The sequence below is a fragment of the Myotis yumanensis genome, unplaced genomic scaffold (genome assembly GCF_028538775.1).
Source record: "Myotis yumanensis isolate MYYU_CA2020_CCGP unplaced genomic scaffold, mMyoYum1.0.hap1 SCAF_2, whole genome shotgun sequence".
Lineage (NCBI taxonomy): Eukaryota > Metazoa > Chordata > Mammalia > Chiroptera > Vespertilionidae > Myotis > Myotis yumanensis.
The window spans coordinates 101,893,906-101,911,308 of NW_027223753.1; the positions used below are offsets into that span (position 1 = coordinate 101,893,906).

Sequence of the window (17,403 nt, forward strand, 5' to 3'; positions counted from 1 at the left end):
ACACGGAGAGGCCTCTGGCCAGTCCAGTCTGTCCTCAGAGCTCATGGCATGTGTGCCTGGGGTTAGGAGTGTAGCAGTATTAGTTTGTGGAGATTTTTATCCCTTTCACAGAAGGATCACTGGCCTGGGCTCCACCATTGTGCCCTGTGTAGCCACAGCTGTCCTCCTGACCCTGGGCCTCAGTTTCCTCAGCTATAAGAAGAGCTCTGACACTCTCAATGGAGAAGAATCCCAAGCTCCATAGGTGGGACTGACCTGCAGGTGGGTTTTCTTGGTTATTTCCCATCTTATATAAAACATTCTGTGTATGTCGATCAATGTTAAAAAATAAGAGGGTTCCCACAAGAATCTGGGTTTTCACCTTGTCTTGAAGAATCAGAATCCTTGGTCATCCTGGTGTTCCCAGCTGCTGACCGCTGGCTGAGGCTGGAGCTGTTCCCTGTTAGGTGGAGGACACATTCTCTGGTCCCCAGACCCCTTCAGCCAGTACCTTCACTACTGTGCTCTGCCTGCCCAGAAACTCCTGTGTTTGAGACCCCTAACTTGTGTGAACAGCCTTGCTTTGAAACCCCTGCCCTGTTCTTATCTGCAGTGTACATCAGGCAAGTCACTTAGCCTCTCTCTGCATGTGGCATCTGCAGAGGGCTCAGCAGAGACTTCCTGGCATTCTGTGTATGCTGAGCAGACCTCGTGTTGAGTACAGCTGAGCTTGATGGGGACAGTAAGAGAGCTCAGGGCCTTGCCCTCAAAGCGTACACTGGAGATGAGCCGAAACACAGGGAATGACTAATGGGAGGCAGTAGACAGTGAAACCAGAAGGACCTGAGGTTGCATCCTGATCCTGATGCTTCCTAGCTGTGTGACCTTGGGAAAGTTACTGAACTTCTCTGGCCTCCATTTCTGTGGATTCTTCAGCCCTTGAAGCCTCATGATAGATAGGGTGGTTGCAGGGATGCAAGTGAGTTAATGTGGGGAAGTGCTTGGCATGCAGCTGGTGCTGGATGAGTGTCAGAGAACATAGGGGCCAAAGGGGCACCAGTGAGGGAGGACCGGGCACTGAGATGGCCTTGGAGCCTGGAAAGTTGAAGAGGGTGTGCACAGAAGGCTCTGCAGATGAAGGGGGACAGAAGTATGGGAATGAGGGAGAAGAGCTTGGTCAGACTACAGCTAGTCTGGGAGGGGTAAGGGAGGTGACTGAGGGTCGAGGAAGTGGACCGAGGGGCTCAGACCCAACCAGACAATGGGGAGCCAGGGAGTTCTTAAGCAAGGTCTTTCTCTGAAGTCAGTTGTGCTGCAAAAGAATGCACTTAATGGTCCTCCTTTTGGGGTTGATAAAAATATTATTCTCATACTTACCTGCAGGGAGATACCATGATCTGGAAGGTGGTTTGCCAAGTGCAAGGCTCACCTCTTGCACTCCTGGTGTGCTGAACCCTGCAGTTTCCCCAAACGTGGGAAACTTGATGGCATAACTCATGGTAGTAGGGGACTGTGTTCACCCTTTCTCCTAGAAAAAATATTATTCTCAAAAATATTACTTTGGGGCCATGAGGTCAGCGGTGCCCCCTTGTCCCCCCTGGATGTCAGGTGCCAGGCTGAAATGAGCCAGGCTTGGGTTTCAGGTGACAAGGGGCAGAGCCCAGCTCCACCCCTGTATGCTCCTAGCAGAATTCCTTGCACCACTTGAGCCTCAGTGTCCTCATCCATTAAACTCAGGGGTGAACCATCTGAAACCTCAAAGTTTCCTTTCAGTGTAGGTTGTTCTGGTTTCCCACCTTCAATGGTGGATGTGTTGTTGTGGGAGGAGTTGCCCTGACCCCTGTCTGGTGAGCTTGAACTATTACTTATTTGTGTGGCTGGTTGGGAGGCAGGGGAAAGGGGCCCCCAGCCCCCAAGCTGTCTTTTGATGCTGCCATGGTGCAGAAATACACAAAGACAGAATGTTTGTTGAGCATTTACAACTTGGCCTCATCTGGGCCCCACAGAGCAGACACCTCAGGCAGAAATTCGTGCCCTGTGCTCTGTGCAGCCCCGCGGCAACAGCAGCCTCCTCAGCTTGCCCGGAGACAGGAGCCGGTGTATCTGAGGCAGAGCCTTGGTTGGGAGTGTGTGCTGTCTTTTAGGAATGATTTGAGGGCCATAAATCTTCAGTAGCGAAGCAATCGTCAGAGTTTTCATAATGCTGAAGAGTTGAGACTTGTCTTGAGGGGTAACAATTTCACGCAAGTACTGCACCAGCTCCAACTATTTGTTATTATAGAGGTGGATTTTTTTCTCCTTAAGGTGGAATCCTCCTCAAATTTCATGCTTTGCTTTAACTTGTTTTATTTCACCTGGAACACGAATAAAAATAGCCCATGAGATGTATACATGGTGGAGGAAGGAAGGAGGGCAGAGTGTTCGCTGAGTGTTTGCTACCTGCTGGGCCTGGATCTGGGCCCACAGGGCAAACCTGAAGGCCAGCTCTGGTGCTGGGCCGGGCGATGCCCTGGGAAATCCTCATGACAGACACAGAAATTCTGTCTCAAGGATCTGGCAGCCTGCCCGAGGTCTCACAGGTGGGCATTTGGAAGCCAAGCGTCAGACTCAGGGCTGTGTGACTTGAAAGTTCATTTTGGGGGAGAAGCCCATTTGGGGCAAATTCTCGAATCCCTTTTCAGAGCTCTGCAGTCTGAAGCTTATCTCCAGTGGCCAAGATAATGCTCTCTGCAGCTGCGTGCCAACTCTGAGTGTGAACAGGATTCCAGGAGTGACTGTTTAGCATAGTTGATTCGGGGCCTCCTTGAGTCTCCGCAAGCCCCTTGGAAGCCCTGTTTCCATGCCAACCATTGCTGTGCCACTCATGGGCATTTTTATTGACTCCCTACACCAGGCCCTGAAAGGATGCCAAAGGGAATTATTCCTGCTAAGAAGCAGTCATTTGCATTCCATTTGCATATCCAGCAATTTTTCTAGGTTCTCCCAAAATGGGGGCCAGCTAACACAGTGAGTGGTTGTCTCTAGGGCCTGGCTTAGCTGAATGAAAGAGTCTCAAAATTGTACTGTATGGTGATGGAGGAGCTGAGACCGCTGAGCCTGAAGAAGGACAGGCTCATGGGCCCCATCACTGTGCCCCAGTCCTTGCAGGCTGTTCCCAGGCAGAGGCAGCAGGTGGATCTGAGGGCCCAGACACAAAGCTGGGTTAAATGAGGAGGGGGAGCCCAGGAAGACAGAGTCCTGCTCAGAGTCAACCAGAATGTTCCGTGAGCAGGGATGTAGAGAAAGAGTCCATTGTTTTTTGAGAATGCTTCACCTGTATTAGCACCATTTGGTGTTTTATATACTTTTCTCACATTCTCCTATAAGTGAGCTGTGGTTCTGCTAGTCTACAGGTGGAAAAGGTGAAGTCACTTCCTTGTCCAACTGGAGATGATGGTTGAATGCTGGAAGAGAAGCAGGATGGGTGACCGAAAGAGGAACACAGAGGGCATTTCAGGATGGGGACAAAGGTGTGGAGAGAGGTGTATTAGTCAGCTAAGGCTGCGTAACAAAGTACCACAGGATAGGTGGCTTAAACAACAGATATTTTTCTCATAGCTCCAGAGGCTGGAAGTCTGAGATCTAAATATCAGCAGGGTTAGTTACTTTGAGGCCCCTCTCCTCAGCATGTAGACAGCTATCTTCCCTGTCTTTTCCCTTGGTGTATATCTACTAGTATATCCTAATCTCTTCTTATAGTGACACCAGTCAGATTGGGTGAGGCCCACTCTGATGGCCTCATTTTAACTTCATGGCCTCTTTAAAGAGCCTGTCTCCAAGTAAAATCACATTATGGGGTCCTACAGGTTAGTTATCAACATTTGAATTTGGGAGGAACAAACTCACCCCAAAATAGTGGGTATGTGTGTGTCAGAGGGAACATGGAGGTGGAAATGAAGAAGTAAGGGTGGACAGGAGAGAGCCTGTTTCTAGAAGCCTCAAATGCTAAGGTGAGGGACAGGTCCTGCACAGCAGTGTGATGAACTCTTGCCATAGTCTCCAAGCAGGGAGCTTAGGGCTCAAAGGACATTGGAGTCAATTCAGGTGGTGCCAGTTGGACTGGGTCAGGGCCATCTGGAGGGATGCACGTCTCTTTCAGTAGCAGCTCATGGCTCAAGAGTGAGGTCCCCTTTGTGTGGGCTGGTTTTCTGGGAGCTGATGGATCTTCCACCCAGGGAAAGTCTCCTGGTCTCGTTGCCTAGTTTCCCCACAAAAGCAGAGCCTGAGGCTTGGGACCTGGTTGTTTACTTTGGGGTGTGATCCCAGGGACGAGGAGTGGAAGATGGGTGAGAAAGGCAGGAAAGGAGGAAAGCCAGCCCAAAGGGGCGTTTATAAGCCAACTAGAGGCCCAGTGCACAAAATTTGTGCATGGGTGTAGTCCCTAGGCCTGGCTGGCAATTGAAGCACAAGTGTCTGGCATGGAAGGGCAGGTCCCAGCTGACCTCTGGGTCCTGAGCAGCACCTGGGCCCCTGGTCCCCTGAGCGCCCCCCTCCACCTGGGTTATGGTGCCTGAGTCCCCACATGGAGATGCAGTAAGTGCAGGCAGATGCCGCAGGCCGGGTGCAGCGTGGGCCTCTGGGCCACCCAGCGGCACTGCACAGAAGGTGGGCAGGCAGCGTGCTCTCTCCTGGCCAGCCTCACAGACTGGCTCCTGCACGAACCCACCAGGAGCCCAACTGGCCCCTGTGGTCCCCGTGGCTGTGGCCCGGCTCACCCGGAAGATGCCGCATGGGTGCAGGTCAGGCTCCTCGCGGGTGCCCGGCAGCTGATGGTGGGGAGAGGGGGCTTCCCCAGCACAAGAGCCCTGGCGCCCTGGGAGTGAGAGTGAGCTTGGTGGACACCCAGCGTTCTCACTGCACCTCTATCCCTGTCACCCCCTCTCCCCCCTAAGGTAACCGGCGAGAGACAATGTGTTACTGATGCCCACCATGTTCCACACCACCTCCTGATGGTCAGCACATGTCATAGCAAGCAGTCAAACGACAGCCAGAGGGGACAATTTGCATATTAGGCTTTTATTATATAGGATTCCTGGTGTGGGCAACTGGGACCAGTCTTGCTGGGGACTCTCTGAAGAGTATCCCTGAGGAATAGAAGTTCCTATGGAGTGTAGTGACACTCCCTGTACTTCCAGGGGGCCAGCTGTGTCTCCTGTGGTGACTTCAGGAAAGTCCACAAGAAATAACTGGTGTCAGCATGTGGCTCTGGTCACACCTACTATGCACAGCTGGTTGTCCCAGCCCCAACTGGAGTGAAGATGTAGCCCAGAGCATGTGAGGTGGGGGACAAGAGGTACCTAATACACCTTCCAAGCTGGCAAGAAGTATAAACAATGAAACCACTTGCTTTTGGGCTGGAGTCCCTGCTGCCATTCAGGTCTTTGACAGACACTGACCAGTGTGTCCCCTGTGCCAGGCTCCCTGCAGTGTGCTGCTGGGCACAGGGAGGTGATGAGAGCTCTGGAAAACAATTCAGGGGACAGTTGGCATCCCTAGTTGGGAAGAGGCCTATGGGGCAGGCATGGAGCAGAACTTGCCATTTCTGCCCAGGCAGAGGGAGGTACCATGAAGGTGGCATGGGTTAGAACCCTAAGGATGTGTGGGTGTGTCCCAGGCAGAAGACATGCATCAGGCCTATGGAGCATGGACAGAGGCACTTGTGGGCACCCTTGACACCCCACATTGGCAATCTGGCATGCTCCCAGACTTCGTGGGTGTGCTCATAGGCACATCTCTCAGGCTGGTGTGCACATAATGCCACAAGGCCATGGGCAAAACTGACTCATGCCACTTCCAGGTCTGGTCAAGAAGATGCCTCCTCCTCCTCCACATGGGCTGTTTCCACTCACTGGCTGGATGATGCTAAGACAACCTCTGGATCACACAGTGAAGATGCTGGTGCACAAGACTGAAGAAATCAGAGTCCCCAGGTACTGCATGAGCCAACCCCCTTGAACTGTGACAAGAATCCTATCTAATAAAAGAGAAACATGGTAATTAGCCATAACTTTGCTACCCTTCCCATTAGCTAATCAGCAAGATATGCAAATTAACTGCCAACCAAGATGGCGGCCAGCAGCCAGGCAGCTGACGCTAACAGGGAGGCTTGCTTGCTCCAGTGACGGAGGAAGCCAGGTTCCCTGCTTGCCGCTGCCGGCCTCTCAGCTGCTCTCTAAGAAACTATGTTACAATTATAAAATCTAAACAATCCCCAGAAACCTGCTTTCAGCCGGCAGGGATCTCAGAGCAGGAGTTGCAACAAAGTTTCAAATGCAAAAGGTAAACAAAGGCCAGAAACCTGCTTTCAGCAGCCGAGGTCTGAGCTAAAGCCTGCTCTCAGCTCCAGTGACAGCCATAGAAGGTAAATAAATCCCAGAATTAAAAAAAAAAAAAGGAAAAAAGGAGAGGTTGGGAGCTTCAGTCACCCGCCAGACTGAAAACAGCCCTCAGCCCCTCACCCAGACTGGCCAGGCACCCCAGGGGGGACGCCCACCCTGAAGGGGTTGTGACCAGCTGCAAACAGCCATCATCCCCTCACCCAGACTGGCCAGGCACCCCAGGGGGGACGCCCACCCTGAAGGGGGTGTGACCAGCTGCAAACAGCCATCATCCCCTCACCCAGACTGGCCAGGCACCCCAGGGGGGACGCCCACCCTGAAGGGGGTGTGACCAGCTGCAAACAGCCATCATCCCCTCACCCAGGCTGGCCAGGCACCCAAGCGGGACCCCCACCCTGATCCGGGACACCCTTCAGGGCAAACCAGCCAGCCCCCACCCGTGCACCAGGCCTCTATCCTATATAGTAAAAGGGTAATATGCCTCCCAGCACCAGGATCAGCAGAGCTGAGAGGCCTCCCGAACCCGGGATCAGCGGAGCCGTGAGGCCTCCTGGCCCCTGGAGCAGCGTGATAGGGGGCAGTGTCCAAACCCACTGATCAGCCCTGCTCTGTGCCTGATAGGGGGTAGCTCCCCAACCCCCTGATTGGCCCTGCTCTGTGTGTGACGGGGTAGAGCCGCAACCTCCCCATCGGCCCTGCCCTGAGTGTGATGGGGAAGGCGCCCCAACCCCCGATCGGCCCTGCTCTGTGTGTGACAGGGTGCAGCGCCCCAACCCCCCCATGGGTCCTGCTCTGTGTGTGATGGGGTAGAGCCGAAACCTCCCCATCAGCCCTGCCCGAGTGTGACAGCAGCAGCGCCCCAACCCCCTGATCGGCCCTGCTCTGTGGGTGACAGGGGGCGGTACCGCAACTCCCCTATCGGCCCTACTCTGTGCGTGATAGGGGGAGCTCCCCAATCCCCCGATCGGCCCTGCTCTGTGCATGACAGGGTACGGAGCCCCAACCCCCCTAATGGGCCCTGCTCTGTGCGTGACAGGGGGCAGCTCCCCAACCCCCTGATCAGCCCTGCTCTGTGCGTGACAGGGGGTGGTGCCGCAACCTCCCCATCGACCCTGCTTTGAGTGTGACAGGGGGTGGCGCCCCAACCCCCCAATCGGCCCTACCCTGAGCGTGACTGGGGGTGGCATCGCAACCTCCCTGCTCTGTGCATGACAGGGGGCGGTGCCCCAACTCCCCAATCGGCCCTGCTCTGAGCCCGACCAGGGGCTGCACCTAGGGATTGGGCCTGCCCTCTGCCACCCGGGAGCAGGCCTAAGCCAGCAGGTTGTTATCTCCCGAGGGGTCCCAGACTGTGAGAGGGCACAAGTGGGGCTGAGGGATACCCCCCGCCCCCCGCCAGTGCACAAATTTTTGTGCACTGGGCCTCTATTCTATACTAATAACAGGGTAATATGCTAATTAGACCAGATCGACCGGACATCTTCCGGTTGTCCAGTACTCCTTCTGGACAAAGCCATGGTGGCAGGGGCCGAGGCAGAGGTGGTTAGGGGAAATCAGGCCAACAGTGGAGGGCGGTTAGGGGTGATCAGGCAGACAGGCAGAGTGGTTAGGAGTGATCAGGCAGGCAGGCAGGTGAGCGGTTAGGAGCCAGTGGTCCCGGATTGCAAGAGGGATGTCTAACTGCCAGTTTAGATTTGATCCCGAGGGGTCCTGGATTGGAGAGGGTGCAGGCCAGGCTGAGGAGACCCCCCGTCCCCTGTGCATGAATTTCATGCACTGGGCCTCTAGTGAGAAATATACCTTTATAGAGATGAGCTGCTTGGGGTTGTTTGTTATAGCTGCCAGCCTTCTCTCACTGGTACCGAAATTCACTGTTTGAAGTGCAGTGTTACCATAAAAGCCTAAAATAGGTAGCATTGACTTAGCTGTTGAGTGACAGACTGCGTGGAAACAGATATCAGTCTGGAATGTGGCAGTCCACGTAATGCAGTGGCAAAGTATTGGGAGAACTGCTGCCTGGGGTACTAACTCAGAAGGCAGAGCACATGGCCCAGAGCCCATGGCTTTCAGGAGGGGCTGGAAAGGACGAGTGGATTAGCATGTCGTGGACATCGCTGGCTGCACTTGGTTGGTGCTACAGGAAGGTGATACACTCAGGAGAGTCCCAGCTGGTTTAAAGTAGAAACAAAGGGGAATAGAGAAAGGGTGGTTTTTATGGTTGGAAAAGCCAACCATTTCTGGATCTGAAACTGTAGGATATAAGATTGAGAAAAACCTCAGGCTATCTGAAGAGTAGATGAAGGATGTGACATTTCCACTAAATTTCATAGCCTCAAGACTGTCATGATTGAATGGAGAAGAGTCAGAGAGTTAAGGAAGTAGGAAAAAAACAAATGGGGATTGACGGTTAAGTCTCTAGGTTATAATTATTGGTATGTGGAATTGACTAGAAGCAAATAGGTCAGAAACTCAGTTTGGAGGAAATTATTGCTAAAGAAACAATGATCCTGGACTAAAAAGAGTCTGTGACTGAAGCTTAAAATAGCCATGGGGCCCCAACTCTCCACGAACAGAAAGCAGGCTCTGAAAACTGCAATGGCCAATGGGGCACGGAACCCAGGAAGGGGTATAGGGGTCCTGAAGGAAGGGCCTGGGTGGAGAAATCTCCCAGGAGAAGGTTCCCAGGTGGGCATACCTTGAATGCCCACCTGCTGCTAGTGCTGCTGCCACATTCATGAGACGGCCCCCAGGATGCCTCCCTGCTCACCCCCAGGCCCCATTAGAGTTGTCCCACCTCCCCACTGAGGGCTGCAGGAGGCACTGGATTTGGAGACAGCTTTGCTGAGCCCTCCCATTCCTCAGAGGATGAAGTGGTGGATCTGGGAACCACAGTGAGGGTGGCAATAAGGTGAATGGTCACATGCCCACTGTGGTTTTAATTCTGGGTTTGAGTCCTACTCCCTGTCCTTCATACAATTTAGCACCATCTTGGGAGCCCACCTGACTGACCCTCCTCTCTACAGAACAGAATTGTCAACCTAGGTCCCTGCCATATTTACATTAAGTGATCCAACCAAGGGTGCCCTGTCTTCTTGTTATTCCCCAATCATTGGCTGAGGCGTTATCGTGTGCCTGGCTCTGTGCCATGTATTGGAGAGGCCCCCTCTGAGCTGACGGTTTCTGAGGGGAGCAGATGTCACACACACAAATTGACACACACGGATACAACCTGGAGGCTTTCCTCACTGAAATGGGAACTCAGGGAAGTTTGAGAGCAGGGCCACATTCTGGTGGTTTAAAAGATCACTCTCACCTGGCTGGCATGGCTCAGTGGTTGAGCGTTGACCTATGAACCAAGAGGTCACAGTTAGATTCCCGGTTGGGGCACATGCTTGGGTTGTGGGCTTGGTCCCTGGTCAGGGGCGTGTAGGAGGCAGCCAATCAATGATTCTCTCTCATCATTGATGTTTCTATCTCTCTCTCCCTCTTCTTCCCACTCCAAAAACAACAACAACAACAACAACAATAATAATAATAAAAGATCAAAGATCATTCTTGCTGCAGGCCAGTGCTACAAGATGATTTCAGGAGATGACAGGTCAGCTATGCTCCCAACAACCCTCAGAGGGTCTTAGTGAGGAGATGCACAGCACAGGTAGTCTTGCAGTCCCCGCCATATTTGCCATCGGGACACTGAAAGCCATGGAGTATGTCTGGGCCATGCCTCCCACATGGAATCCCAAGAGGATGTGCAGAGTGTTTTGAGGAATAGGGGCCCACTGGGAACCACAGTACTTGGCTCCTTTCAGCACACCGGTTGACTCCTGACTCAGTCTAGCCAACCTGATTAGGAGGACTTGGAGATTCTGCAGCATGCCTTTATGAATGAGAGTCCCCAAAGCACCCCTACTGGGTGGTCCTCCAGGCTGGCTGCATGCATCCCCTGATAGGATGCTCTCTCCCTCAGGACTCTTCCTATTTCCCCAACTCCCTGACTCGGAGAAAGCTCTGGTGGTGAGGAGCTCTGGGCCAGTCGTGCCACCTATCTGGGCCTTAGCTTCCCGTCTTTACAGTGGAAGTAATGATGGACAGTACCGACCCCACAGAGCTGTCAGAGGCTTGAGGAAGCCCAGGCTCATAGAAAAGTCCGAATGGGGCTGGGCACAGTAGGAGCCTCTGGAAGATGCTGTTTTCAAATGGTAACCAGTGTTTTATCCCCCCCAATGGCTTGTGTTACCCCTTGTCCCTTTCCTGCCTTTTCCTCCCTGCCCTCAATTCAATGAGTAGGCATCATTCTGTGTTTTGAGTTTCAAAAGCCTGGACCCCCTGGGAATGGAAGTTCTCATGGGAGGCCTTTAAAAAGGTAGTAAGGGTTTACTATGTGCTGAATACTGTTCTGATTGCTCTGCACACATCTTCTGCTCAAATCCTAGTGCCAATCTGTGAGGCAGGTGCTCTCATTCCTTCAGTGCACAGATGAGAGAACCAAGACACAGAGAGGTTACCTGTGCTGCCCAGGGGTACACAGCTAGTGATGCAGAGGCAGTATGGCTTTGGGCTCTGGGATTCTTCTCACTACCTTTCTGCTGTGCACTGCAGTGGGAGCCCCGAAGCCTCTCCCAACATCCAGGGAGAATTCCCAGGCTCCAGACCCTGACAGCAGGTGGGCTTGGCCTACCACTCACTGGAGAAGTGGCTGCTGAAGTCTCCCCTGTCAGGTGAGTGCAGGAGTGGCAGGGGACTAGGAGAAGGCATACGGGAGCTGCAGGGGAGTACAGAGAGATGCTGGCCAAGGGACTGGAGGAGGGCTGGAGAGGTCCTCCCAAACACAGAGCCAAATGGAAGGGTTCATATCGCCAGGGCTGCTGTGGAAAGGCAGGTGTACCCAAACTGACCTAGATTCAATTTCTGTTCAAATAGGACTCAAAAAATAAATGAGATATTTTTTAAAATCTTTAAAAATTTTTTTGAACATTGGAGGTTGCGGATTGAGTGTGATACAGGCTTCATACTCAATATAAGTCCATGGTTATTGTCTTTTTACTGTTACTGCACAACTGTGGAGGCAAAAATGGAATTGTGTGTGTGTCTCTCAGGCATGTGTGTATTTAGATGTGTGTATGCCTTTCTGAGTGTGTGTGTGTTGCTTGCACCCAGCCTGGCTGTGCACAGATGCCCTCCGGATCCCCACCCCCCAACCTGTGTTGTTTCTCACCCTTTCATATTCAAATGCTAGCCTGGCTCCCAGCCCCTGGCCCTGGGGACTTATGGGCTGACTGTGTATTGTTGGAGAAGGGTGAGTGGGTGAGCTCATTGCTTGGTGATAATTCCTGCCTCAGCCTGGGGCCCCACTTCTGCTTCAAAGAGGGGCTCACCCCACCCCATGCCTGTCATTGCCTGCGTGCCCAAGCCTTTTATTCAACCTAGAAACATGGGAGAATACTGACAACAGCAACAGCAGCTGGCATTGGTTTATTGGGGACTCTGGTAGACACAATGCTAAGCCCTCTTTATGTTTTACCTCTTTGTAGTTCCATTTTAATGGAGGAAGAAACTGAGGCAGAGAAAAATGCCCAAGGGCAGACAGCTACTAAGTAGAAGGATTTGAACTCAGGCATATAGTCCCTAGAGACCTCATCTCACCCACCACACTAGCTGCAATCTGCCTGGTTGGTGCCTAGCTAGTGGTGCTGTGTGTTGTTGGTGCCGTGGGTTGGTGGTGGTATGGGCTGGTAATACTGTGGGCTGGTAGTGGGTGGAAAGAGCAGAGCCCCTCTGGGAGGCTGGGTACCTGCTCCCCGTCAACCCCATTTTCCTCATAGGCTCTGCCCCTTATCTGTGCCATTATTTCCCATGATGCTGCTGGCCTTAGTTCTGGCTGCATCCCCTATGTCCTGGACCCTCCCTTAGCCTCGGGTCTGGCCTCCCTGCCTCCTGGAGGCTTCCCTATTATCAGCACAGCTGTGGGGATGTCCTTCCTAAAATTTCCACCTTTCCTTGGCCTCCCATGCCTTCCAATTGTGCTTGAGCCAAAACTCACATTTCCCTTGGCATTCATTCACCCATTGTAATCTAGTCCCAGTACCCGGCCTCAGTAACGCTATTTTGGGATGGGTGGAACAAGAGGAAGGCAGAGATGGGATCAATACTGAGCTCCCCAATATGAGAGGAATGTAATTGGGGATGCTGGATGCTTTGACTGAACTTGGACCTGAACCAGAGAACCTCAGTGGGTGGTGGCCATTCAGGCAGAAGCATCTGGGAACAGCTGCTCCCACCCTCAGCTGCAGAATGGCCCAGCTGAAGGCTGCTCAGGCACTGGCCCTCTACACCCTGGGCTTCTCAGATATCAGATGTTCCTGCTCCAGCCCTGCTGGCAGAGGAGAGGAGAGGGGCTCTCCACAGATCTAGGCTGTGGGCCACACAGAGGAAGCCAAAGATTCATGGGCCCAAAGGGCTGGGTGGCATTTGCCTGTAGTAGCTTGTGGGTGGATGGAAAGATGGGGCAGGTGGAGCTTTGGAGTCAGGTACTTTGTGTTCTTCTCCCTTGTCTACTAACTGCGAAGTCAGCAAACTTCTTTTTTGAAAAAATATATTTTATTGATTTTTTTACAGAGAGGAAGGGATAGGGATAGAGAGTTAGAAACATCGATGAGAAAGAAACATCGATCAGCTGCCTTCTGCACACTCCCCACTGGGGATGTGCCTGCAACCAAGGTACATGCCCTTGACCGGAATCGAATCTGGGACCCTTGAGTCCACAGGCCGATGCTCTATCCACTGAGCCAAACTGGTTAGGGCATCAGCAAACTTCTTGGCACCTCAGTTTCTGACATCTGAGGAGAGAAATGGGAGACACCACAGAATTGTCTCAGAGTTGCTGCTCATGTCAAGAGGTTCCTTTGGAGAAGAGCCTGCATTGAGCTTTATTTTTCCTTTAAATAAAAATAGCATTTCTATAAAAGGCCATTTGACTTCCTGTGCATTTGTGACTACCATTTTCTCAGCAGAGTTCTGAAACGTCATCTCCTATGCCTGAATGGTCTCTCTGAGCCACTGTTTCCCAGTCATCAAAAGGGAGTGGAGATGACTCCTGCTTTGCATGGGGTCTGAGGAGTAAGCAGTGGAGCTGTGAGCACGCAGCAGGTGCTCCTCCTTCTGAGAGCTGCTTGCCACCAGCCAGCCCGCCTGCCTGAGCCTGCTGTCCTGGGGCTTGGATGTCAGGAGGTACCTTCACTGCTCTGCTGGCCTAGAGGGAAGAGGGCTTAAGGATCATGTTACTGCTGGTCAGATCCACTTCCTTGACAATTGGAATCACATTAACTTCAGCCAGAGAGGACACCATCTGCCTAAACAGAGGGGAATGGTGGCCACTGCCACCATCAGAAGCACCCCACACTATCACATGCTCCTTCCCAAATACTCACCAACAGACTTGCCTTGCCAGGACTTCCCTCTGGCCTCATCTGTGCAAGGGTCTCAGTTTGTCTGCTCTAGGTCAAAAGCTCCAAACAGTTCCTCCCAAAGTATGAGTTAAGGCCCAGATGGAACTGGAAAGACCACCCACACCCCAGCAACCCTGCTCCCTGCAGATATGGGAAAACTGAGGCCTGGCGAGGGAAGATGTTATTCAAGATGACTGGGCAAGCCTGTGGGGCTCGGACTTAGAGCCAGGCCTTTGAGCTCAGCAAGGAGTCTGGGTGCTGGTGAATGCTGTGAGGGTAGGTTAGATCCATGGCCACAGAGGACAGGGCCTGGGGCCCAGGAGCACCTGCCAGAGGAGGGGCCTTATGAGGAAGTCAGCCAGCTGAAGGAGAACCTCCTTGGCTTGCTCAGGCACCATCTGGCCCTGCCTGTGGGGCAGCCAGGCTTCTGGCTGGCAGCGGGGCTGTTAACAATCTGTTTGGCTCACCTTTCCATTGCTACCCCCAGATGTGCCTAGAGCTCCAGGCCCGAGCTGTGCACCACGCTTGAGCACACTCGGCATTGCCCCATCCTCAGCCTCCTCGCATGACATTCCCTGGTCTAAAAAGCCCCTTCTTCTTGACAACTAATTCATCTTTTCCAATCTCATTTGCTACCCTGCTCTCTCCCTTGCCCACTCTGCCCCTTCCTCACTGTTCCTGGAAGCTGCCCAGCATAGCCTGCCTCCCCTTGGGCCTTGGCACTCAGTTGGCTCTTCCCCAGGTATCCTCAGGGCTTCTCCTTCATGTCTCCCAGACCTCCACTCAGATGTCCCCGTGCAGGAGGCCATCCACAACAGCCTCTACAGCCACCCTGTCCTTTCTTGTTTTTCTCGGTGCCCCTCCTCGCCTGCCCTTCCAGTGGCCCTCCCTGGTGCCCAGATCTCGCTCCCTCGGTCCGCTTCTGGCCCCAGTTCTCTCGACCCGTTTAATCCCCCGGGGCTGAGGCCGCGGGGAGAAGGAGGGCACGCCGGCATGTGCTTCCCGCTCCCGACCCCCAGCCCCTTCTCTCCCCCTCTCTCCCCTGTGCTGTGCTCCGGTTCCCGGGCGAGGGTGTGCTGCCGGCTCCCTTTGTGAAGCTGGGCACCCAGCTCACATTAGGACACGGGCCCGCCAGCTGGCAGGTGCTCCCCAGACAATAAAGGTCGGCCGCCCGGTCCTCCAGCGTGCTCCCGAGGGAGAAGGTTGTTTGCTACTCGCCACCCTGTCCTTTACTCGGCTTGCTTTTTCTCTGGTCTGTTTGTTCATCAATGCGTCAGCATGATCTGTCTTCCTAGTTGGAATGGAGGTCCGGGGACAGGGCCTACTCTTGTTAACAATGCATCCCAGTGCAGGTGCCCAGGAACCCCACTTGGAAAACAGCTATCGAATGAATGAATAACCTTCGAATGTGGCCCTCATTAAAATGCCCGTTGCCATTTTTTTATATAGTATTTCTCTCATCAAACAAACTGGGAACTTGAGGGGAGGAAAAGCATTGTCCCTCTGTGTTCCCAGGGCTGGGTCAGAGCTCATGCCTTGCAGCCCCACCTCCACGCTCGTGGCGTGCTGCCCTCCAACTACCGTGGACTGAAGCTGACCTGTCCATTGAGGAGGGGACAGATGCTCTGGACAACAGCCAGCAGCATCTGCTCTGGAAACTTCCTCGCCAAGCTGAATGAAGCTGCATGAGTGAGCCCCAGGCAAGACCAGCCAAGGACATACCTAGACTTGCCAACCCACAAACCAGAAAGAAAAAATAAATCATTGTTGATTTAAACCACTAAGCTTTGAGTTAGAGTGTGTTACACAGCAATAGACAACTGATCACAGCCACCATCCTGATGGAAATCCGACATCTGTGACAGCCGAGGGGCAGATATGGCTTTGGAAGAGTGTCTGGCCTACCTGGTGATGCCCCTTCCAAAGGGAGGCCCAGGAGAGCTGAGGATTCAGTGATTCATTCATTTGGACCTACTTCCTGCCCATACCGATGCTGTAAACTGAGGACCCAGAGATGGACCCTCAGCTTCTACCCTTAAAGTGCTTCCCATCTTATGAGGCAGAAAAGCCAGCAGTGTGAGGTGGTGAGGGCGGTGAGGGTGAGTATGATGATAATAACTTTAACAACTTAAATGCTCACTAGGTTTCAGGCACATTTCTAAGCACTTTCCATGTACAATCCCAGATAGGTCTCACAACAGGTCACAGCCCTAGGAAGAAAGTCTTGTTATTTTCATTCCCAGTTTATAGATGAAGAAATTGAGGTACTGAGAGGTTAGAAAATATTCCCTGGGTCAGAAAGCCAGTAAGTTGTGGATCTCAGAGCAATGAGAGGACCAGAGGGGCAAGGGAAGGTTTTTCTGAGGAGGGCCAATTTGATCTGGTCTTTGAAGTCCACAGGCAGACAAGCAGTGGGAACAGTGTGTGTAGGCTTGAGGCAAGAGAAAGAAGCCAGAGTTGGCCTAGCCAGGGAGAGCATCACACTGGAAACCATAGATCTGCCTTGTCCCCTAGCATAGGAGCCAAGCAAGGGAGAAAACCACAGCCCAAGAAACAGAAGCAGGACCTGAGAGGGCTGTGCATGAGCTGAGAAACCATCTCTGCAAATGAACCTTGGTCTAGAGCAGCGGTTTTCAACCTGCGGGTCGAACGACCCTTTCACAGGGGTCGCCTAAGACCATCGGAAAACACATATATAATTACATATTGTTTTTGTGATTAATCACTATGCTTTAATTATGTTCAATTTGTAACAATGAAATTGGGGGTCACCACAACATGAGGAGCTGTATTAAAGGGTCGCGGCATTAGGAAGGTTGAGAACCACTGGTCTAGAGGGACATGACAGTGGGACTGCTCAGACACATCCCTTTTCCAGCCAGCCCAAGATCCTGCCCTCTGTGAGGGATAGGGCTGGAGGTGGGCATCCTATGCATTCACTATTTATTTATTGACCACTTTGACATAAGGCATATGTTCTTTTCCCTATAAGCTAAGACACTTTGAGAACAAATGAGGCACTAGCAATTGTTGCCCCAGGATGAGAGGTGTGAATTAGGGCATACAGTCACACAGCAGCACACATGGCACCGAATGTGAGCTTTATAATTATTAACCCATTTAATTCTCCTGACAAACCTCATAATGGGGTTATTAACCCCATTTTCCAGATGAGGAAACTGAGGCCCAGAGAAAAATTCTCAGACATTAACCTACTATGTGTTAATATGTGTTAAGCACTGAACTAGCTGGGCCATTTCACATATATGTCTAAATCCTGAAAAGAGATCTACAAAGAACACTTTGGGAACTCCATTTACAAATGAAGAAACTGAAGCTCTGAGACCCAACTCAAGTCCAAATGATCCCCAATGTCAGTCTTTCTCAACTGCCTGACTAGGTCTCCTTGCTACATATATCACCTGAACCTTCTGCTGCCAGCATTTTCCTCCTCTCCCCTCCCCTCCCCTCCCCTCCCCTCCCCTCCCATCCCCTCCCATCCCCTCCCCTCCCCTCCCCTTCCCTCCCCTCCCCTCCCCTTGCTTCAGGGCAAGTTATTTAGCCTGTCTTTACATGCTCACCTGGAAAACAGGATGACACGA

At 52.5% G+C, this 17,403-nt stretch overlaps 1 non-coding gene across 1 annotated transcript; it reads left to right on the top strand.

Annotated features, from left to right (window-relative positions):
• Nucleotides 1-1,348: 1,348 nt before the first annotated feature.
• Nucleotides 1,349-1,510, top strand: LOC139004596 (U1 spliceosomal RNA). Its single transcript, XR_011470464.1, has one exon. It is a non-coding gene; the product is annotated as a U1 spliceosomal RNA (small nuclear RNA).
• The last annotated feature ends 15,893 nt before the right edge of the window (nucleotides 1,511-17,403 follow it).